The sequence below is a fragment of the Rutilus rutilus genome (assembly GCF_951802725.1).
Source record: "Rutilus rutilus genome assembly, chromosome: 8".
Lineage (NCBI taxonomy): Eukaryota > Metazoa > Chordata > Actinopteri > Cypriniformes > Leuciscidae > Rutilus > Rutilus rutilus.
The window spans coordinates 7,085,383-7,099,811 of NC_140222.1; the positions used below are offsets into that span (position 1 = coordinate 7,085,383).

At 46.6% G+C, this 14,429-nt stretch overlaps 1 long non-coding RNA gene across 1 annotated transcript; it reads left to right on the forward strand.

Moving 5' to 3' along the window:
* Positions 1 to 12,621: 12,621 nt before the first annotated feature.
* LOC311295062 lies at positions 12,622 to 13,812 on the forward strand. Its single transcript, XR_014628168.1, has 3 exons — positions 12,622 to 12,681; positions 13,290 to 13,366; positions 13,754 to 13,812. It is a non-coding gene; the product is annotated as an uncharacterized lncRNA (long non-coding RNA).
* Positions 13,813 to 14,429: the final 617 nt, after the last annotated feature.

The window sequence follows — 14,429 nt, forward strand, 5'->3', positions numbered from 1 at the left end:
CGACACCATTCTCTCTACACAGACTTTAAACGCGAACCTGTGAGAAACGCTGATGGCGTTCAGATGCGCATTAAGAACGGGTTCTATAGTTATGTGCGTTTGAATATATGTGTGCAGGTTTGGAATTCCCTACAAACCAAACCTAAACAAATTACTGGTGTTTCCTTATAGTTTTGATTCAGAATTTTATTTTATTTTATCAATTCGGGGTAGATACGCAAATTGAGTTTTCCCGACGACGCGTTATCTGTAGAGTGGGAAAGGGATCCTCCATAGGGAGAGACTAGTTGGCACGTCAGCACTGCGTTGACACCGGGTCCAGGCGAAGGTCCTTCATCAGATCTGGAAACGGCATAGTTCATGCAAACATAGTTCTTCTCCTTTAAATATTCTAATTAACTATTTACATATTAAACTGTTTAATCATTTTACAGTGTGAGATGACAGACCGTAAAAAAAACCTCACTTGGAACTGAAAATAATATTGTTGATTAGATTTGATCGTATTTCTGTGTATTCAGAAATATTAGTTGATGTCAGCGCTGATATTAGTGTTTATTGACTGATCAGGGGGCTGTTCCATAAAAGCCGCTTAGAAAAGCAGGGATTAAACTCCAAAACCGGACTTGAATGAGCCTAACAAATTAGTTGGGGCTAAAGTCGTTCCATAAAAGGTAATTGAAGTTCACGCAATCTCACTAATTTGATCCAGGTTTATCAAGTCTAGATAATTGCGTGTGCACGCGTTTCTTAAGCAGCCCTAGAGGTCGATCGTGGATCAAATCGATCCACCATCAAACAGCCTATATTTTGTGCTGTTTTATTCGTTTGTGACATGTTTTTTTTTTTTTTCCTCAGTGCAAAACTTACATTTTACAGTTATATTCTCCATCTGTAAATGTTAGAAAGTCATGCAAATGTATCTATTTTGCTGCTAATCTTCAAATTGAACAAGCGCTGCTGCGCGCATGCGCGGTAAATAGGAGCGCAATAATTCTGACTAAAATATACATTTTGCTTGGAAAATTAATATGCGATATTTTATAACACTAGAAATATCTTCTAATTATTATAATTTATCTTTAGGATGTTGGATAAGTTGCAGTGAACTTCTAGCGAACAGAAGTACTTTAGTGAACAGAAGTAGCCTAAGAAGTAGCCTTAAGAAGTAGCCTTAAGAAACTAAATATATAAAGATACAAAATATAGTTTTGGGTATAGGACCTATGCTACTTAATAAATATGATGTATATTTATTTAGAATGCTGAGAATTACAGCTTTTAATGCAATAATTTTTTGGATAAAGCAAGAATCCCCAGTTTTAAATGAGTGGTTAGATTTAGTTTCTAGAATGTATTTTTTATATATTATAAATATAATATAATATATTCTTAATGTACTTTACATGTTGCGTCAGCAGACGCGAATATGACATCACATAGACAGGGTGGGGGAACCTGAACTAAATGTGGGAAATGTGGGTCTTACACAGTTCTGCCCATAAGACAGTCGGCAGCGCGTTGCGCATGCGATTTCAGTGTTCTAGTTAGACAGCTGAATCGGCTATACCGATAGTAGCTTAGCCTGCAAGGCGGGAACCTCTAGGTTGTAAAACCTGATAAATTTAGACGGCGAGGCCCAGCCCGCCGCCGTACATATATCCTGTAAGGAAATCCCGCTGGACCAAGCCGAGTGCGCTCTAACTCCCAATGGGCACTGGAGGCCCTTGGCAGTATAAGCCAGCGCTATGGCGTCAACTATCCATCTGGATAAGCTCTGTTTCGACACAGCCATTCCCTTGGAACGTCCACTGAACGAGACAAAGAGCTGCTCAGTCTGTCTGAAGACAGCAGAGCGGGACACGTAAGCTCTTAAAGCCCTAATGGGGCAAAGAAAACTTGAGTCCCCTTCCTCACTTGATCCCGGCAGGGCAGACAGGGAGATAACCTGAGCCCGAAATGGTGTGTTGAGGGACTTTGGCACATAGCCATGCTTAGGTTTGAGTATGACCTTAGAGTCGTTAGGTCCAAACTCTAAGCACGCTGGGCTCACAGAGAGCGCGTGCAGGTCGCCTATGCGCTTCACCGAAGCGAGAGCCATCAAGAACACTGTTTTGAAAGACAAATGTTTGAGGCTAATAGATTGGATAGGCTCGAAAGGGGCACCTTTCATGGCCGCCAAAACCGTAGAAAGGTCCCACATAGGGACTGAAGGAGGTCTGGGAGGATTTAGCCTCCTAGCTCGCCTGAGGAAGCGGATGACTAAATCGTTCCTTCCTAGAGACTGCCCCAGCGTTGTTCCAGAAAACGCTGTAATAGCCGCCACATAAACTTTGAGCGTGGAAGGGGATCTGCCCTTATCCAACAGCTCCTGTAGGAAGGAGAGAACCTCCGTCACCTCACAATCGAGAGGTGATAGGCTCCGAGCTGTACACCAGCCGGAGAAAACCGACCACTTCGAGGCATAAAGCCGCCGAGTTGACGGCGCCCTGGCCTGAGTGATGGTATTTATCACTCCCTCTGCGAGGTCAACGGATAACCGTTGAGCGCCCACACGTGAAGGGACCACAGCTCCGGGTGTGGGTGCCAAATCGAGCCCCTGGCCTGCGAGAGGAGATCTCTCCTCAATGGCACTGGCCATGGAGCTATGTCTGCTAGCTGCATCAGGACTGGGAACCATGCTTGGTTCTTCCAGAACGGTGCTACAAGCAGCACTGAGCATTTCGTTTCCTTGACCCGCTCTAACACCTGTGGCAGGAGGGAGACGGGGGGAAAGGCATAAAGCGGGCAGCGCGGCCACATGTGGGACAGCGCGCTGTCGTTCTTGGAAAAGAACACGGGGCAATGAGCGTTTTCGCGGGACGCGAATAGGTCCACCTCCGCTCTGCCGAATCTTTCCCACAACAGCCGGACTGTTTGCGGGTGTAGAGACCATTCGCCCAGGGGAATGTTGTTCCTGGACAGCCTGTCTGGGCCCACATTCTGGAGCCCAGGCACATGCACTGCTCTCAGCGAGCGCAAATTGTGCTGAGCCCATATTAGGAGGCGTTTCGCCAGCCTGTACAGGGATGTGGATCTCAGACCGCCCTGGCGATTTATATAGGACACCATGGCCGTGTTGTCCGAACGGACTACGACGTGTTGGTCCTTGATTCGGGGACAAAAACGCGTCAGCGCATTGTGCACTGCCAGCATCTCCAGGCAGTTGATGTGTTGGAGCTTTTCTCGTTTCGACCACAGGCCGAAGAAGCAGCGCTCCCCATCCCGAGGTGGATGCGTCTGTCGACACCATCCTCACTCCCGAGGAAGTCCCCAGGCTTACACCTGATCGGTACCAGTCGCCCGCCAACCAAGGTATTAGGGCTGTCACACAGCTCTGATTGACCTTGAGACGTAACCGGCCGGACACCCACGCTCCGCACGGTACTCGCGCTTTCAACCAGAACTGCAGAGGGCGCATGCGGAGCAAGCCCAGCTGAAGAACCGGTGATGCTGAGGCCATGAGACCTAGCATCCTTTGAAACGTCCTGAGCGGGGTAGTCGCGCCGCAGCGTAAAGATCTCGCTGCGCGCTGAATGTGCAGCACGCGCTGTGGCGACAGCCGCGCTGTCATAGACTGTGAGTCCAGAATGGTACCCAGAAACGAAATCGTTTGACTGGGGTTCAGTGAACTCTTCGTCCAATTGACTGTGATACCAAGATTCTCGAGGTGATCGAGTAAAATGGTTCTGTGCTCCACGAGCTGTGATCGTGATTGAGCTAGGATCAGCCAGTCGTCCAAATAGTTCAGCACTCGCATGCCTCTGAGTCTGAGAGGAGCGAGCGCTGCGTCCATGCATTTCGTAAATGTACGAGGTGCCAGGGACAAGCCGAACGGCAGGACTGTATACTGGTATGTCTGACCCTCGAAGGCGAATCTCAAGTATCGCCTGTGATGTGACGCTATTTGTATTTGAAAATACGTGTCCTTCAGATCTATCGACATGAACCAGTCTCCTCGGTGAACATGCGCGAGGATTTTCCTGGTCGTGAGCATTTTGAAACTGCGTTTCACTAATGCTTTGTTCAGCCGTCTTAGATCCAGTATGGGTCTGATACCACCGTCCTTTTTGGGAACTAGAAAGTATCTGCTGTATAGCCCCCCTTCGCTTTGAGCTAGGGGTACATGCTCTATCGCCCCTTTGCTTATCAGTTTTGATATTTCGGCGCGAAGTAGGTGTGCTACTTCTAAATTCACCGAAGTTTCGACGCGCGCTGTGAAGCGGGGAGGGCGTCGACAAAACTGTAGCGAGAAGCCTCTCTTTATAATGCCTAGCACCCAGTCCGAAACCCCTGGAAGCGCTGCCCATGCTTCTGCATGGCTGGCTAAGGGCTGGATGCGAAGCGCGCTCTGTTCTTCGGGGTGCGATAACATAGGCGTTATGCCTGTGGCATTCGAGGCGGGGGGCGCGCTTATTACAGCGGGCAGAACGCTCGTCCTCGACCTTACTACAGTGCTTAACTGAGTGAGGGAGGGCTGAGCGAGTCTCGCGGGACTCATGTCTGCGAGTAAATGTGGGCGGGAAGCGGGCACATTCACTGCTTTGGACGCGCTGTCTGCCTGAGCAGAGCGAGCGTGCACAGGTCTCGTTTTTACAGAGAGCCTGTGGTCTGTGAGACATAGTGTATGTGGGCACTGGGAAGTGGGCACTTTCACTATATTTGAAGCGCAATCGATCTGAGTCGATTTTATGTGCGCGAGCCCTAAGTGTAGGGCTGTGCTTATGTGTAGGGATGGGCACTGAGGAGTGGGCATCGACACTACATTTATAGCACCATCGGCCGTGGCCGGGACACCAGAAAATACACTCTTTTCGGGATATATCTGGGTAGCCGTGAAAACGGCTTTTGTGTGCAGGCAAGCGGGCAACTGTGCGGGCTTGCGTCTTGCAGAAAACGCTGGAACAGTCGCAAGTCTTGGGACTGAAACAGCGGCGCGCTTGGGTGAGAGACCGGCCGCAACGGGACTCACACACCTGCACTTTCCTAGGAGTGCTAGGACTTCTTCGGGGCTTCCGGCTTTACCACAATCCTAGAGCGAGAGCGGGACCTAGAGCTGTGCTGCTGTCGCTGCTGTCGCTGCTGTGAAGATGTGGCAGAAGGCGGGGGCTGAGGCTGAGAACTCCGCGGAGTCTGTTTTTCACGACTCGCTGCAGAAACGGAGCGCTTCGGGAGGAAGTGCTTGAAGGCTTGAGACGCTTTCTGGGCTTCGGTAAATCTCTCCACGAACTCGGAGAGAGAAGAACCGAAAAGGCCAGCGGAAGACAGCGGGGCGTCGAGAAACGCGTTGCGCTCGGAATCAGCCATCTCCGTGAGCGTAAGCCATAGGTGTCTCTCAGCAACAGTGGCGGAAGCCATACATCTTCCCATGGCTTGTGCAGCAGACTTGGTAGCGCGGAGTGTTAGATCCGAAGCGCTCCTCAAATCCGCGATGCAGATAGCTTCAGGTCCCATCTCATCCAACTTACGGAGGAGATCACCCTGGAATATCTGCAGCGTAGCCATGTAGTGCTGACGCAGCCTGCCCAGCGGCGGAGAAAATTCGCGCGAGCAGCGTCGACGTCATGCGGCAGGCTTTAGAAGGCAACACCGGTTTAGTCCGCCGTCCAGCAGAGGGCGGGCAAAGGTGGGTCGCTATCGCCTGTTCCACCGGCGGAAGTGAAAGGTAGCCTCGTTCTTTTGCATTATCCAAGGAGGAAAATGCTGGCGACACAGACGAGCGCGTTCGCGCAGAGTAGGGCGCATTCCAAACCTTCGCCACTTCTTCATGAAGCTCAGGAAGAAAGGGGGCGGGCTTAGATTCCGGAGAAGTGCGCTCACCAGGGAGGAAGCTACCATCCAGCCGGGTACGAGAGGGGAGTTCCGGTGCAGACCACTCGAGGCCGAGGCTCGCCGCGGCCAGCGCGAGTACTCACATGAGCTCCTTCTCGATGTTGGCTCTCGTAGTGGGCTTGCGGGCAGGAGGCGCGAGGTCCTCAGAGCTCGCCCAGTCCTCGCTGCCTGAAGCTAGCAGAGAGCAGGAATCCTTCTCCCCCGACGCGGCCTCGGAAACGACTTCCTCTGATGAAGCGGCGGCAGACTGCGGGCGCTGAGCATCAGGAAGTGAAACAGGAGAAGCCGGTGAAGCAGGCGGGCGAACCGGCGAGCTTGGTCGGGCTGGAGCGGGTTCCGGGACCCGCTGCGAGCGGCGCTTCTTGCGGCGCGGCAGCGCGGCGGGGAATGCAGACTCTGAGAAGGATGCCAGGCGAGTCCGCAGAGTCACCATCGGCAAAAGCTCGCAGTGAGGGCAGCCGCCGTCAGCGAGCGCGAGCGCTGCATGGTCCTCTCCCAAACAGGAAACACAGATGACGTGGCGGTCTCCCTGGGAGAGTGGGGCTCGGCACGAGCCACACGAAGGCATCTTTAAAAAGACGCAGCTCTTTTAGGGGGTGAGTGTCGCGGGGCGAACACACACACACAAGAACAGAGTAATGAGAGGATATAGCGTCGGAAAGCGCAGCAGGTACGGCTGTAGAAGGCGGCGTTGCCAGCAGCTTCGAGTGGCTCGTCCCGCTGAAGTGCTTGCCTCAAACGACGCTTGCTTCCTCGTGATCCAGCGATGTGAGAGCTTCGCTGAAGAGATGAAAAATCAAGTGAATCAGCCTTCTCGAGCTCCTTATATAGAGGTTAGCCACACCCGTCTCGGCGGGAAATGGCTAGGAGGGCGCGAAGCGTCCTCATTGGCCTGACGTCACCTCAGGCCTCGCTCGATAGGCTTATGCAGTTGCTGCAGAGCAGCCAATGAGCGAGCAAGCCGTCTCGCCATAGCTAAGCACTGCCGCAACGCGCTTTACATGTATGAAAATTAAGGATAATTTTTTGCTTCAGTATTTCGTGAAAAGAGACTTTTCCCGTAGCGTTTTTACAAAAACGCAGTACGAGAGGACTCTCGTAAGAGAACTCCAGACTCTTAAACTGAACTGGTGTATTTGATATAGATTTAATAACCCACCTAAGAAACGAAGGGTTAAATTAGTGCTTGATGGTTCGTTCAGGTTATGTCTTATAAGTGCATATAGAAACTTGGGATTTCATCATCTCACTCTTAAAACTCATTCTTTCCTCACTCTCTTTCTTTCTGCAACTTGAATGAATGTGTGTGCGTGTTTGTGTTAGATATTAGTTGTATGTGTTAGAATAATCAATAAAGTCTTGTTTGTATTTTAAAGATAAGAATTACTTGTGTGCTTACGAATTTAATGTCTTAAACTTCTGATCTAAGTTACCTTGCTAACTATAGTGTTTCTCTATAGTTCGGATATTTATATCCGTTGCAGTGTTGATAGTTACAGCCAGTTCAAATGAACCGCGAATGAGTCATTTGCTCGGTTGTAATAAGTGACTATTTCGAATTCCCTATAAATTAATTAATAATTCCTTTGAGCTAAATTGACGAATCACTACAAATACAAAAATCTTACAGTGGAAACCACGCCCCTGAGGTGGGGAGGCCTGCAAGCGAATTGCAGCGAGTAACCTCATTTGATTATGTTCAAAACCCAACTTGACACCCCAGAGATGGATTCCCAAGCCCCGTCACAGGTGTCTAAGGAATGAAGTGGTTCAAGCGACAGGCCGCTGTGCAGAAAACTGGCACTCGAGATAACTGGAAGGGGTAATTTGCTCTCTTATTGAGTATGTTTGTTTTTTATTTTGTCCGCTATAACAGCGGTCAGTTGCATGGGAGCGTGAACTTGAAAGGGCCCCAATGCTTGCAAAAAACACATTGCTTCAGACACCCCGAACTGAACGAGGTTTGGAAGGCAAACTCGAGGCTGTCTGGGGAGTGGTCTGGCCACGACGAGACTTAGTTTACTCCTCTTCTTTCCTGAAGGATCAGGAAGGCTTCTGAGGCGAAGGATCCAGCTTTATCTTAGACTGGGGACCTTGGCACTTAAGAAAGGGGTAGCGCTTGTCTGCATCCTTGATCTCCATTAGGTTGAGCCATAAGTGACGTTCCAACACCACAAAGCTGGCCATAGCTCTGCCAAGAGCCTGGGCTGTAGTTTTAGTGGCTCGCAGGGCCAAGTCAGTCTAGCTATGCAGTTCCTTAAACACGGCAGGGTCGTTCCGGACTCGTCCTGCATATGGGCTCCGCGGGGGTAAACCACTCCAGTCCGAGCTCCTCGACTTCTTTTGAGAGGAGGCGGATTAACTCGGCGCCCATTCCAGCTCTAGCGTCACTCGATTCTCTAGACGGCAGGGGGGTGGGGTTATCCAGTGAACCCGACCAGTTGCCACTTTCCTCTCTGCTCTAAGATGTGTGTTTAAGTGTGTGAGAACATGGTGTGGTGTGAGAGTGTCGTCGCTTGTCGGACACAGCAACAATAACTAAAGGGAACGGAAGGGAATGGTTTGGGACTGTTCGCAAACCGGTCTTTGTGAACAGTTAATTTGATGGGAATATACGTTGCACTTGACCCATCACTACAAGACGACTCGACAGATTCGGCGGCATTCATTCGCAGAAAAATCATTACATAGCCTACATGAAGATTCCTTTAAATGTTAAGGGGAAGATTAAAAAAGAGAAACTGGGTCTGTGAATTCTCACAGAATCACAATTGAATTCATATCTTGCTACTCAGTCAGAATCTCATTAACCTGGAGTCCCAGTCTCTGTCACAATAATCATATAGGCTATGTGATGTTGACATCCATTTAAAATGTAGGCAATGGCATATAAAGAACCTTTTTCCATATCCACTTAGGTTTCTCAGCTTGCACTCCAGTAACATTAGTGTGGTCCAGGTAGCTTTGCATAAAAAAAAAAAAAAAGGTTATCATTCACAAGGCTACTTTTACTTTTATACTTTAAGTAAATTTCCAAGCCTGTACTTTGTTACTTTTACTTGAGTAAATAAGTTAAATCAGTACTTCTACTTTTACCAGAGTATTTTATAACACATGTATCTGTACTTGAGTACGGGAAGTGAGTACTTTTGCCATCTTTGCATTTTAATAACAACAAAACATAATTTACATACAGGAGTAATAGACAGTATATAAACTGGACACTGCAACCCCATAGGTTTCAAAGGAGAAGTAAAAGTGAAGTCAATTAGAAGCACTCACTTCCTGATGGCTGAGCGTACTGCGCAGACTCAAACTGAGCTTGACGACGTAGATGTGACGTGAGCAACCCGTCTGTCTTCTAGTAGCTGTGCCAAGAGAAATCTGAATCATTCCCTTCTGAAACTTGCAGAGGCGGAGAGTGTGAGTAGGAGGTGTCCATGAGCTTGGAGCAGGAGAAACTTTTGCTAAGTATTCTGATTAATTACTTTGTCATTTTGCCTCCACGTCCCCCTGATTACCCACGAGCTTCTCCTCCTGTCCATACGGTAATCTCTCTACTGTGCGACAGAGTCGCGTGGCTATGACGCAATCGTTAGCCTATTTTTACAAAAACTGCTTCTACGGGGCCATAACGTAAGATACAAGGTAATGGAGCCTTTTATACATTTTCGTGTTTCTTTAGAAATAAATAATGGACAAATGGAGTCTTTAAACGCCTCAGATGTAAAGTTATTTGCTGTCACAGCTTTTCTTTGTAAGTAAATAATGAGTTCTCTCCAAAATATTTGGGTCTCATCAGTGAACAACATATCAATGCTTCATTTCCTCCAACGATAAAGTCTTTAAATCTCTAGTGTGATTGGTCTCTGTGGTCTCGTCTGAGGAGCAACACCTCCATCTAGTGGCTCACCCTGAACTCACATGTTATCAGGAGTTATTTACTCACCATTCTTCCCCGTTCTGACGCTCAGTTTGAACTTCAGCAGATCGTCTTGATCATGGCTGTGTCCGAAATCACCCCGTATACCCTTAAATATGGCACTATTTGAGGGAACAGTGCGGTGTACATTTTAGGAAATCCTCAGCAACTTTTACAGATGTTCAGTTGAAAGTGTGATTGACAGTTCGATCACGGTGTGGTTTGGAAGCTGCACTGATCAGGATAGGAAAGCTCTCCAGCGTGTGATAAAAGCAACTAGTTAATTTCACTAGGCACAGTTCATTTGTGGAGTAGCCTTCCCATCACTTCAGGATATTTACAGCTCCAGCATCATCAGGACGGCCCACAACATCATCAGGGTCAATAAACATCCACAACACAACCTCTTCACACTCCTGCCGTCTGAGAGACGATACAGAAGTGTGAAATCAAGGACAAAAAGACTTAGTTTTTATCCACAAGCCATTAGATTCCTGAACAATACATGGGACACTAACAACTTCACTCCCCGTTACCCTCATTGACTGTTAGTAGGCTTATTGCTCTATTTTGCAACGAAAGCCACAGCAGAACTGCAGCACACAGCGGTGATTCGTGAACGAATCTGTGGCTTTGAACGAATCGTGAGATTCAATGACCCGTTCATAAAAATAGCAGCTTGCTTCCTTTCTGAATGAATGAATGAATGAATGAATGACTCCATGACTCACTCATAAAGACAGTGACTTACTACTGGCTTTAATTTAATATTTTAAAAGTACCGGTATCACTTCGTTTTTCCCATCATTGCATATTTATTGAACATTGTTTAAGTAAAAAAAAATATTTAAAAAATATTGTCCCTTAATGGAAAGAGTGTGACTGCAGTCTAAGTGGAAGAGAGGGGGTACCAGAGGGTAGGGCACTCTAAAAACCACTGAACTAATGAAAATGGGTATGTAGAATTGCACAAGTGCTACTGCTAAAGAGTGCAATGTCAATACAGCCTGTTACCTTAATTTACATTTCTCATAAGCTTAACTGAATTGGCCTAGAGATAAACAAATTTAGGACATTTTTTGTCTAAAGACTACATATAAATAGCTACCAAAATGAATGTCGGTAACTGCAGTTTGACTAAAAGTTGACAAAAAATGCAATGACTTTTCGTCAACTAAAACTATGAAAGACAAAATGACTAAAATGTGACTAAGACCAATAAGTATTTTCGTCTCAAGATGAAAACTAAGACTAAATCAAAAATGGCTGCCAAAATTAACACTGTAAGATACACACTATGAATTCACTCACTGGACACTTAGTAGCAGGTTTGACCCTCTTTTGCCTTCATAACTGCCTTAATTCTTCCTGGCACATCGTACTGGGACGTTATCTATAAGCTCCTGCTGTTGATGAGAAGAACCAGGGGCTTGTTATCCGTCACCAGCTTAAACTCATCCAAGCCACACAGTATTTTTCAAACTTCTCACATGCCCACACGCTGGCCACACACTCCTCGATCTGCGCATATCGACTTTCTGCATCAGTGAGCCGTATGCTAGTATGCTAGCAGTGGTCCTAGCGACATCGTAATATACGAGGACTAGTGCCTTCATGAGCAGCTCTCTGATGTTTTCAAAAGCTGTCTGCTGTAAGTGTGTGTGTGTGTGTGTGTGTGTGTGTGTGTCCACATCCACATACTGTTCTGCCTGAGGAGTTCATACAGTGGCTGGTTTACTGTCGAGAGGTTGGGGATGAACCTGGGGTGGTGGTGGCGCAATGGATAAGACACATGCCTTTGGTGTGAGAGACCCGGGTTCGAATCCACTGTGAGACACCAATGTGTCCCTGAGCAAGACACTTAACCCCTAGTTGCTCCAGAGGCGTGCGACCTCTGACATATATAGCAATTGTAAGTCGCTTTGGATAAAAGCGTCAGCTAAATGAATAAATGTAAATGTAACCTCCTCAAATAATTCACCATGCCAAGCACCCTGTTCAGTTCCTGCAGATGTTGTGGTGTTGGCAGCTGTCGGATGGCATCCACCTTATCTGGATCTATCTGCACTCCTGTCTCATTAATAAGGGGACACAGAACCGAATTATGTCTGTACGTGCATGTCTCCGTGTTCAGTTTTAACCCTGTAGACTCCACTCTCTACAGCACTTGTTCCGGACGAGGGTCATGTTGTTCCCGGGAAGACCCATAGACAAGTATGTCATTCATAAAGACCTTCAGTCCTCCAGCACTTGAAGCGTCTCCTGCATTTTCCTCTGGAAGATCTCTAGAGCGCTCGAGATCCTGAAGGGAAGCCTCCTGAAATCTCCCTAATGGTGGTGAGTCTGCAGCGCTCTGGGTGGAGAGGGATCTGAGGAGGAGAACACCTTTGCTCCACTAAGCTTAGCAATAATCTCATCAGCAGTGGGTAGCACAACATGTTCTCGTTTTACTGCCTCGTTCAGTCTTTTAAGATCCATGCACACGTGTCCTTTGCCGATCCTCTTCAGAACGGGTGCCATTGGCACACACCATTCGGTTGGTTGTGTCACACGCTCTCTACACTCTAAAAACTCCTGGGTTATTTCTTCAACCCATTTTCTGGGTTATTTGTGTTGGGTTAAAATTATGGGTTATTTTTTCAGAGAGTAACCATTTTCTGGGTTATATAGCTAATATTTTGACCCAATTCATGGGTTGTTTGGGTTTCTGGGTTATTTTTCAAAGAGTAACCCATGTTCTGGGTTATAGGGTTGGCTTTCTCTCTCTCTCTCTCTCGCCCGCAGTCGTTCTGGAATTTTCTCACAACAGTCGTTTGAAATACCCGTCGCTTTCGCGCTCGATCCGTTTTGGCCTGTGCTTCATCGGTGCAACTTCATCTATATTCAAGGTAAGAGAGTATTTTCAGTGTTTATGTAATGTAAACTTTCCTGTGTCCATGTCCCTGTTGCTAGTTTATCACCATTTGCTAAAAAAATACGTTGAGAGTAACGTTAGCCGTGGTAATTCTGTGGTTGGCATGTGGCCGTGGCTATCACGACAACGTCTAGGACAACTCGAGGTAACGTTATCACATTTTGAACACGGTCCTGAGCCGTTGCTGGGTGTCGCGCATAGATATAACTGTTATACACTATATATGTATCTATGGGTGTCGCGGACAGACGCCGGATGGCGCCGCCGGTGTGTGTACACTCATAGAGAATGTGTTCGAATTTTAAAGTCCGGTGTGTGAGCCCTTTGAGAGACTGCACGTCCGGTGAGCGATACCTCGAGTTGTCCTAGAGACGCGACGCGGCGCTTCTCGTCCGGTGTGCAAACCCCATAGCCGCGGCTACAGAGCGACGAGGCAACACAATAGTTGAGTTATGTTTTCCAGCTGCGCCGTGCTTATCATATTAGCTATATAGTGCTCTACTGGCTGAAGTAGTGAGAGTTAAAGAAGCGGGTCAAGTCTTCAAATTGTTGCTAACCTCTATATTGCTATGTTTTCTCCAGGTCATCTTGAATGGACAGTTTTGTCGCTGATAAGCTAACTGAGTGGCAGCTGTCTGAGCTGACAGAGAATTTTAGAGGTGAGCATTTTACTCTTGTTGCCCTTATATCATCTCTCTATATCTAATTTTTTTTTTAATAAGACTTACATGTGTCAGTGCAAGATTTTGTTGTGCCTTGTCTTTAAGCTGTTATGCATAAGAATGGGCAAGATATTCACCTTTGCATTAATGTCATTACACTTTTTAATGAAAGAAAAGATGTCATTCACACAAAATGGGTAACGTTAATGCTGCAAAAGAACCACGTTAGTTAACTAGCAATTTGGGCCACAAAAAAAAAAAGCCACTGCATTCCCTTAAAAGTGATTATTTGTTAGCTTGATAATGAAAGAGTGTCTGGTGAGTGGTTCACAATTGTCTCAACTTATTAACAATACTCATGTTGTCTTGTTTTCTGTCTTTCAGATGAAGACATAGATGAGGAGGCATTTCTTCTCTTTGATGAGGACACTATCAAAAATCTTGTCCCAAAGTTGGCCCCAGGCTTAAATTCCTGAGGCTCTTCTGAGAATTGTTGTTTATTTTTCTATTTTTTATTTCTAATATTGTTAGTACAGTGTGACCTAAAATAAATAGGAACATAAACATGTCCAAGTGTGTGTTTTTTCATATAGATTTTAATTTAATGCAATAAAAATGTAAAAGTGCTTGAAGTGTGTAATATAATGTAAAACAAAGTTTTATTTTCTGAAATAAGGCATACTGGGATAGTGAGGTTAAGTTAGGTTATTTTTGACCCAACTCCTGGGTTAAAAAAGGATCAACTAATTTTTGGGTTATTTCTACCCAGATGTTGGGTTTTTTAAACCCAACATTTGGGTCAGGTATTTAACCCAGAATTTGGGTCAAAAAGCATAACCCAATTTTCTGAGTTGAAATAACCCATAAATTAGTTGGTCCCTTTTTAACCCAGGAGTTTTTAGAGTGTACGACACCATTGTTCTCGATCCTCTGCAACTCTTCTTTCACCCTTTAAAGCATTGGTATGGCAACACACAGCATATGGCTGCGGCAAGTCTTTTAACCCTTCTGTGCTGTTCGTTTGTGGTTTACACTCGGGCTATTTTACAAAGATGGGCAA